Genomic DNA, 8,903 nt, shown 5'->3' with positions numbered 1-8,903 from the left:
GCAAGCAATTACTCTTGTTTTATTTAGGTTCTATGTTGTCATGTGCTGGCATCTTATTTCTTCAAATTTACATTTTCTCAGTATTGCTCATATCTACTTTATTTAATTAAAAAAAGTATAGCATTTAAGTATTTTGTATTCTAAAAAGGAGGTTATTATTTCTTTCAGAATGTTTAAAAGTACTTGTCTTTAGCTACATTCGAGGGCAGAATTAAGCTTTTTGTAGAGAATGTGATGCCTTCGTTTAAAGAGAAAAAATAATCTGACAAGTTCAGCTTGCACTACAACTTTTAGTTCTCGCATCTTGCATTTTGAAGTGTATTGCAGGTGTGGTAGGTAATCGCTATATACTGTTAAAAATTTAGCCTTGTAAGAGGCAAATGTTAAGCTTCTAACTTGATTGACTTATTTCTAGGTGTTGGGGGAAAAATTATTCTGTATGTTTTAAATATTTGGACAAGCTTGCATGTTGTCTAAAAGGCAGTATGATTTATAATAGCTTTGTATTCAGTGTTCCCAAAACTTTAGGGTTATAGGGCATCAGGAGCTAGCTATAAGCTTTAAGTATTTGGTATGCCCTGCTCTTGAGAGTGATTGATTGATTGATCCATGCATAGCACTCATGGCATTTGGTTTCCTCACTAGCCCCATTATAACCTGCTTAGTAAGAATTTTCATCACTAAATCCTTAAAAAAAAGTCCAATATGAACAGATGAACACTAATCTTAACTTGGATGAAGGAGTCTGTAATCAAATTTATACAGGAAGCTGCTTTTAGGATCATTAACTCATCTTGCCTGGAATGATTTTAGATGGGGCTGATCCTGTCTTGAGCAGGAGGGTTAGACTAGATGGCCTCCTGAAGTCTCTTCTAGGCATTCTGTTCCATGATTCTACCTCAGGAGCAACTGACTAGATGAAGCTTCAAGTTTGAAGGTAGTAACATAAGAGTTCACTTCAGAGGTTTCCAAACTGTACTGAGTATTATCAGCAAATCGTAGCCTGATATCTAATCTTTTGAAAAGGAGCTACTTCTTTATTCATTCCCATTCAGAATAACTGTATTCCACACCAATCTGAACTGGAATCAGTTTTGAACAGAAATAAGCTCAGTGAATCACTAGTGTGTGACACAGTTAATAGGAGGATAAGTATGGCATCCTGTGTCTGATGATTGAAAGGTTACTGGCCCCATACAGTATAACCTCATGAATCTGACATGCTTGGGACAGAGTACTTGCTGGATAGCTGAAAATGCCAGATTTTTTAAATCTGAGCAGTGGCCAGTCACAGAGTGACTGGTGGAGTTGGGGAGGGGGGGTAGCAGCAGGCGGTCCCGGAGCCTCTGTGTGCAGTGCAGGGTGATTAATGGTGGGAGCAGCCACATACAAGCTTTCCCCTCCACATCTGGGGGGAAGCAGGGACCAGTCCTTGAGCAGCAACTCCAGTGTTGAATTTCTGAGATCCAGATTCCTGAGATTTTACTGTATTATCACTCAAATACCTGGTGTTTATGTGGTGTTCCTTGCCAAATCAGTGTCGATAATTTGGGATACATACACTCCTTATTTCTTATGCAAAATCACAGAAAAATTAACAGTGCTTAAATTACCTATCAGAAATTTCAGAAGAACTAGTTTATCTCCACTGACTGTAATTTTGGTCAGTGGCTCATTACTAAAATAATCTTTGGTAAAGAACCCAAATAAGATGCACACTTGCTTTGAGTTACTTGTCCTCTAGTATGCCCCATCTTATATGTATAGGATCAGTTTGTCCTTTGCTGTGTTGCTGCTACTTACGAAATGTTGTTTGATTATCCCTTTTGTTTTAATAAATAGATCTGTTTTTTGTTTTGTTTACCTGGCTATTATAATATTTTTCTAGTTTTTTGAGCCAAACTGGTAGTGTCAGTGATGAGCTTTCTCTGGTTTAACATAGTGAAATGATCCCTAGTTTGCACAATTTTATCTAGCTAGTTATTTTGCATGTTAATGAAAAGCTGTATCTTTTGAATAGTATACTCTCTACATATTCACTGAGAGAAACGGGGAAGAACTGAGGAGTCTACTCAGTATTAGCCAACAGTTTTAAAAGATGTTGAAGAGGTCATGTGTAGAGGTGTCTCAGTCTTGGATCTATTTTCTTACTGAAGTGCCGGGAGATGTGAAGGAAGTGCAGATATGTAAAATCTTGCTACAATCCACAGCAAACCAATTTCCAGAGTCCCTAGATTTTTAGGTCGGATCCTTGGTCTATGCGTTAAAGAAAAAAAATCCACGTTCTGCTAAAATTTAAATCCTTTTGGACAAAAATTAGATGCTTAGAAATTTTTAGTCAGTTTAACAAACAAAAGGAATTATGTGCAGCTAATAAGGTGTCTATCTCTATAATTGAGTTCCAAAGTATGTCGGCTTCATATATCTAAAACCTCACCCCTCCCTGGAATTTAAAGCAATGGGCAGGTACCTCTATATACATTTGAGATTCAGAGCCTGTAATCCTCCTTAGGTCTTAGAAAACATGGCCCAGTCCTTTCAGTTTTCTAAAATGTAGCCTGGTGCTAGTGGGGGGCAGCTGCTGCCCACCTTATATAATATCCAGGTAATAGAGAATTTGCCTGAGTCCGACTTAAAATCCACAGGCACTTATACATGTGATGCCATTAACATGTATACCTGACAGAAACATCACTTTTTGTGTGGCTTAAGGGCATCACAGTGTAAGACTTGGGGGTTTAAAATGACTTGCATTATTGCAAACAAAACTATGTCCTGATGCAATTTAATTTGCAATGTTGCAAATTGCAACAATGCAGCTGTCAGCTAACCCCCACCCCCTCCACCCCAGCTGCAGGAGAGGCAGGGAGGCTCCACAGGAAAAAAGGATCAGGCCCCTTGCTGCTTTTGCCTTCAGGTACCTGTTGAAGGCAGAAACGGTGAGGGGCCCAATCCTTTATTTATCTTTTTTGATGGAGCCTGCCCACCTCTACCGCAGCTGCAGGGACAAGTTGCCAGGAAGCCAAGCGGCCCTTGAGTTGTAGGGAGTTGTGGTCCTTCCTTCTGCAGCAGCGGTGTCCCCCAGGCAGGCGACTAGTGGGCTGGGGGCTGCTCAGGGTCAGGGAACAGTTAGATCAGGCTGGGTGCTGCCTTCAAGCTGGGGTAGCACCCAGCCCACTAGCAGCCCATCCAGGGGGTGTCACCACTGTGTAGGGAAGGACCCAGGGCCCCCTGCAGCTCGGGCCACTCAGTCCACCAGTAGCTCACTCCCTGCCTGTGGGATATGCAGGCAGGCAGACTGCAGAAAAAAAAGGATCTGGCCTCCTGCCACTTTTGCCTTCAGCAGGCACCTGCTGACGGCAGAAGTGGCAAGGGCCCCAATCCTTTTTGGCGGAGCCTGCCCGTGGATAGGGGGCAAACTGCTAGCAGGCCAAGCAGCCCCTGAGCTGCAAAGAGGCCCTGGTCCTTCTCTCTGCATCAGCAGCACCCCCTGGGGCTGCCCAGGTGGACTGCTAGTGGGTTGGGTGCTGCCTCAGCTTGAAGGCAGCGCCTGGCCTGATCTAATGGTAGGTTTCAATTAAAAATCCACCATATCAATTTAAGTGGCATAGAATAAAATCCTGTGGACTAAACCCTCATCGCGTGTACAAGCGCCCTACATTTCCCACTTCACAGACTGGCAATTCAGCCACACAGGAACTTAGAACGATGGGAGCAATTTGGGTGCCTGAGCTGTGCTTTGTCAGTAACATTTTGATTCACTAAGGAAACGTTTTTAGAAAGTTGGAAATGTTCTTGCCAAACAACTGGATCCACACTTTGAGGGTCTGGAGAAGTTAACATCATAGCGTTTTGCAGGACAAATCGTGCTGCATACATCATGTTTGCTATTTTGGAGAAGGTAAAATACTGTGAAGGAATAATTTTAAAAACTACTGAATATTTCTTTAACTTCATCTGTTAGGGTTTTTTCAAGCATGCACAGGATCTTTTCATAGTATCCTTAAGTTATGTTTACACTGCACAATTCATCTGAGCTGTTACCTGGGCATTGCCCTCCATCTCCCTTCCATCATCCACACAGCAAAGCTTGTGGCGTATGCTTGGAGGTGCTTTAAACTTGGACCGCAGTGTACTGCTTAACCTTAACATGGTAATGCAGTGGTACTCGTCCTTTTTAGACTTGAGGTAGCCCTTGGAAAATTCCAGCTCTTAGCCAAAAATGAACAAAAACTATGGAAAAATAGAGCAACTTTTATGTTGCAAACAGACCTGCACAACAGGTCAGAAAGTTTTTACCACTATGAATTTCTATTTGAAATGTATGGATTTGTCTTGTAAATTGGCTTTGCACATGTAACAGTACTGACATCATGTCACCCTTGAAAGGATCTTAAGACATCCTGTGGTGCTGCGACACCAGGCTGAGAATCACTGATTATAGTTTGATTAGCCTTACCCTTCAAGTGGTGTTGAAAATCATTGAGTCACCCAAAAATGCATCACTATTCTGAGATGAGAATTGATGCAAGTCCCTTTGTTTTCCATCTGGAGTTATGCAGAAAGGAAGTGGTCCAGAATATTATGCAGATATGCATTTGAAGTATCAAGGAATAGTTAAACTTTACATTCTTGACTTTTCTTTTTTAAGGAGATTTTTGATTAGATCCAATCTGCTTATCCTTGAAATATGTAATAATGCTTCCAGCAAATAAAAGATTTCCAGTTAATAAAAAGCTTCTTCTAGGACTATGAAACATCTCAGTAACATCAAGAAAGGTGTACAGTGAGGATGCATTGTATTTTAGCAACTATTCAAGATGTATGCAAAGGCTATAACAAGTAAGCCTGTACCGTATTTGTAATCTATGTTCTGTCAACAACATAAAATATGCTATAAATCTCATTTAATAGCTTTCACAGGACCAGAACTTCACAATATGCTTAATGCCTCCAACAATACCAGTAGGAATTATGCAGTGACAATAAATCTTAAGAAAACTAACACTGTGACACTAAGCAAACTCGGTACAGTACAAGGACAGCAACGTTTGTTCTACCACTTGGCTATTACAGAACAAAGTATGAGGGTGTATGCTTAAAGAATTGAATAACACTGGATGGAAGACACAATGTAAAAAAAGGAAGACTGCTATAGTGAAAATTTCATTCTCCATCTTACACAAGTTTCTGCATGGTAGAAATCTCCTAAAATGTTATCTACGCCTGACCCTCCTATATGTTTATGAAAGCTGAACTCTTTTAAAGCACCGCCAGAAGACAACCTAGAGCACTGGAATTTGGGATTAGGGGATACTTGAAAATTTTTTTTAGATCTCTAAAATCACAAACGAAGAGATGTTGAGAAAGATGACCTCAGGCCAGGGGCGGGCAATTATTTTGGGCAGAGGCTGCTTACTGACTTTTGGCAAGCCATCAAGGGCCACATGATAGGCAGCCAGGGACAGATAAATATTAGTTTTCTAAATTTTTTAGGGGTCCCATGGGCCAGATGGAATGGCCTGGCAGGCCACACTGGCCCCCAGGCCACATTTTGCCCACCCCTGCCTTAGGCTGTAAACAGACTTATTTGAAGCAATCCTGATTGTCCCTACACACATAACCCTTCCCAGCTCCACTGCTGCTCCTCTTACTAGTAGGTGGCCAGAGATAACAGAAGCCTGACAGACTTGTCCCTAAAATATCTTGCAGTTAACTTGAATGACCCATAGTTAACTTGTGGAAGCACACAGCAATGTCCTGGGGATAAGTGTTAGCACATTCTTTCTCACAGGTACTCAGCGGAGGACAGTGGACTTACGCTAGGGAGACAGGCTTTCAGGAGAAATGGGACCCTGAGGTGCTGTGAGAACTTGTCAGGTTTGCTGCTGCTGTAGGGTGAAACTGTCCTGTGTGCCCTGGTTTTCAGGAGACACCTTGGAGCTGAAGTGAGAAGCAATTACAGCAGAAAGGTTTTCTTTAGTACATTATGCAGATAGACATGATGCTTCTGTTGCAGCTCTTCCAAGCTTGGCTCCACTGTGCTTCCTGGAAACCGTGCCTCCTGGAAACCCAAGATGTCTGGACTGTTCTACCCATGAGTGACTGGTGCCTCCTGCATCTGGTGGGGGGCACCTGTAGAAGCCACCAACAGCAGCAGCCCTGTCGGGGGGGGGGCATCAGCCTTACTGACAGCATCAGAGTAGGCCATCAGGGGAGTACTGGCTCCATTGGGGGCACGTGCAGTCCCACGCACCCCCTACCAGTCACTTACGGTTCTGCCTAGTGGCAGCTGCATCTACCTCCAGGCTGCCATTGGATAAAATTGCCCCATGTACCTAAGTTTTCAGGAGCAAAACCAGTAAGAGCTACAGCAGAAAGCAGTGTGCTTGCCAGCCTGGCATCTGATCCCTGCCAGCCAAGTGTCCCTATACTCTGTACCATACAGGCTAAGTTCAGGGTGGATTGTCCTGGGGTAACCAAGAGCAGAACTTGACCCAGTAGTTCCTGATCCCCACCAGTGACCTAGAGCTGCTTGTGGAGAGCCCACTGCTGCACTGGGAGCAAACATACACTTGACCAGGCATGGAGCACACTCCAAGCCAGGATGTTCCCTGAGAAGGTGAATATAATGATGTAATCAAGTAATAGAATTAATAATATATTTATACTTATAATATTTGTAATATATTTATATTAGTTGGGGTGCTGCTAAATTCTGAATAGTTTTGTAGGGGTACCTTGAGCTTAAAAGGGTTGAAAAACACTAGTTTACATCCTTGAGCACAGCTATTTGAAGTTCTAGATAAAAGAACATCTGTCTTCAGATATATATTCCAAAATCACCAAATAATTCTGTTAGCACTTTTACTATCAGGTAAATACAAGGGAAACCAGGAAATGGAGGAAGAAAGTCAAGTAGGTTGAATGCAAGATAGAGTGGTATCCAAAAGATTATGAATGTTTTACAGCTTTGTGATGACTAAAAGATGGAACATGGAGATCAACAAATCTCCACATTAGAGACACTACTTGAAGGAGAAGATTGGTATTATTGAGGAAGTCCCTGAGGGGAGTGTGGTAAGAAGCCTTGGCCACCTCTCAGGGGGTTTGATGGCAAACTTTCACCAGATGGAATTGATTATGAAAGGAGTCTTAAATAGTTCCTAGGTGAGTCGTTCAATTTACTGACTAATTAATTCCATTTCTTGTCTTCTTTTCGTGTGTCGAGGATAGAAGCTGGAAATCTGGAGTTCTACAACTATTGCTATAGTCAAGCTGATCATTATTGCTTATTGTTGTTTTGTCCACTTTTGCCCTCATTTCCTTGTAATCTTCTTAGGACAAGGACTTTTTTTTTAACTATGTGGCCTAGCATAGTGGGGCCCTGCTTTCGGATAAGGACCTTTAGGAACCAGCACAATACAAATAATCAAGTGAGGCACCAATGTAGTATATAGGAATCACCTTGTACACTACTACAATGCAGTATCTTTTATTTTAGTTCTTATGTGTTTGGTTCCCCTTGACCTGCTAAATAGCATCAGATATTTTCTAAAATAGAAGATCTTGATCCTTTGTCTCCATATACTGCAAAGAGAGAGAGAATTAAAATTAGTAAGGGCCTTCAGGTATTTGGTTACAGAAATAAGAGTAGAAAATACTGGATTGTATTCTCAGAAGTATAATACTAGCTGTGCTTGTGTGTTTATCTCCTTCCCTTCCCTATCTTTCTTTACATCCACATACACTTTTTTAAATTAAACCACTAGCAGGTTTCAAGAGATTTCTAGCAAACAACTTCACCATGTAGTTCTTCCTCCAAAGGAAATATTGTGGGCTATTTGCTACTCAGTGCGTACCCGCCAGGCTTTGCTCGCTCCTGAGGGCAAAACGGATGTTCTTTCACCGTGTCACCGCCCCGCTCTTTCCTGCCACGTCTTGATGTATCGTCAATGGGGGGGAGTTGTCTGACGGGTTCTCTTTGCCCCGGTCCACCCGACGGACGTACACGGGGCTCCAACCACCCCTGCACCCTGGCCTTACGCCACCTTCTGGAGCTGGCCCTGAGGAAGTGGCATGTGACTCCTCTTGCCCCGCTGCTGCCTTCCTTTACCCCTGTTCCCTATACTCAGAGAGTCAAGCCTCTATAGTTATGGATATGGCTCCAGACCCTGAGTCCTTAGGATCTATGCTTCCAAATGGGCTCAGGCATCTGCAGTCCCAGTGGCGGCCCCACCCCAATCTGGCTTCTCCTTATGGACTCTTGTTGCCCTACCACACCCTGAGTGCACCTGGCTCCAATGGGTCCTCTGCGGTGGCTTCCTTTCGCTGCGCTCCAGTCCCGCCGCCTCCTGGATGCTGCAGCCGGCTCCTTCCCTCTGGCTTCTCCAGCTCTGGCTCCTCATCCTTCCTCGGATGCCGTGGGGCCTCACCTTCTTCTTCCTCCGTCGGCAGATTTCCCTCTTCAGGGCCATCCACCCCTTCCTTTGCAGCTGCCGCCGTTTTTATCTTTGCTGGCCAGTGTTCTATGCTGATGTCACTGGCCGGCCGCAGCTGTATAAAGACCCAGCTCACAAGCCGCGCGGCTCTCCCCAGAGTGTCGACTCCTGCTGCTGGTGAGTTTTCAGGGTCACCCCGGCCCCCAGGACACAGTGTTATTCTATACAAGATAAATTGCAGTCAGAAAAGTCTTGTCAAGTAGTTTCCATTTTAAATACCAGATTTTTTACAGTGAATTGACTAGGTTCTGGCATTCTTGGCAATGTTAAAGTAAAGCACTGGGTTTAGGGCTGGGGTTGGACTCCGACTGGAGAACAGGTACGAGGCCTTGGCGACTCTGCAGGAGATGGAAAGGGAGGAGGAAACCCTTGGGCAGGAAGAAACGCCACATTCTTCACACT

The sequence above is a fragment of the Crocodylus porosus genome, unplaced genomic scaffold (genome assembly GCF_001723895.1).
Source record: "Crocodylus porosus isolate Cpor-Errol unplaced genomic scaffold, CroPor_comp1, whole genome shotgun sequence".
Lineage (NCBI taxonomy): Eukaryota > Metazoa > Chordata > Crocodylia > Crocodylidae > Crocodylus > Crocodylus porosus.
This window is presented reverse-complemented; position numbering follows the sequence as displayed.